A 1241-nucleotide genomic window follows, 5' to 3' on the forward strand; every position below is an offset into this window, starting at 1 on the left:
TTGAACTTTGAGTTGTGCTTGGTTGGGTTATTCGGGGGGGCCATGTATAATTTTTTTTTTTTTTTTTGTATGCATGAAATGTAAAATAGTAATTTTTTTTTTAGAATACTAAGTATTTTTAACACACACACACATGGGGAGAGGGGAGAAGATCTTAAAGAAACTTATGGTGGTGTATATCCAAAAAGGCCTAAAATGTAAAATAGTAATGTACAATACTTCATAACTGAATATGTATAAACCAAAGTATATTTAATTAAAATTAAACAATCATGAGATTTAAACCAAATTATCACTTATTAAATAAAATGACTGAGATTTTAAAAAAATATATACTAAAAAAATACTAATAGTCCAAAGATTGCTAAATAAAAGACAAACAATCATTTAAATGTCAATACATAAAATATATATATATATATATATAATAAACAACAACTAAATACATGAGTATATATTGTTTATAATATATTGATTATTATAATAATAAATAATATATTATAAGAAATTTTAAAAAGAAAGCTGTGCGCACCCAGAACAAGCTTAAAGGGCTAGCTCACTCTTGGGCTCACAATATATTTATAATGTAAGCTTTGGATTTCCTACTTTGGGTGATTCTAGCCTAGAGACCCAATTATATCTCTCAAACCTCTGTGTTGTTTCCCTCTCACTCTTATGACTCTATTGCTCTCAACTCTCAACTTTCTTCAGAGCCCTCTCAACAACCCTTTCCCCTAAATTTCTCATATTTATAGCCCAAAATTAGTAGAAGAATCAGGATTACTCTTATAGCTAGTGGGAGAGGAGGTCCAATGTCATTAACCCTATGTGGGTGTTTAGGTGGGAGTGGGGTATGGTATGAGTGGCCTTGGAACTAGTTCCCACTTCAGTAGAGTTGCTCAGCAATGGTATGCCTTGAGACACTGCTGGGCAGCCAGGGGATGTTACCCCTGGGGAGTTGTCTCTTTGCTTGGGGAGTGGTTCACCGAGTGTGATCCAAGTGACGTAGCGTAGCATGTGCTGATGAAGATCGTTGCTTTAGGGTGGCCTAAGGCCTGAGCCAAGGGGCGATATGGACTAAATGTCGACCTGGAGCTCAAGGCCCAAATGGGCCTGGATGTCACGGCAGCTCAAGGCCCAAATAGGCTTGGGTATCATAGTGCCGTACAAAAGTAATGAAAAAAAAAAAAAAAAAAAAAAAAAAAAAAAAAAAAAAAAAAAAAAAAAAAAAAAAAAAACAA

This window comes from Quercus suber, unplaced genomic scaffold (assembly GCF_002906115.3).
Source record: "Quercus suber isolate HL8 unplaced genomic scaffold, Cork oak 2.0 scaffold_13, whole genome shotgun sequence".
NCBI lineage: Eukaryota > Viridiplantae > Streptophyta > Magnoliopsida > Fagales > Fagaceae > Quercus > Quercus suber.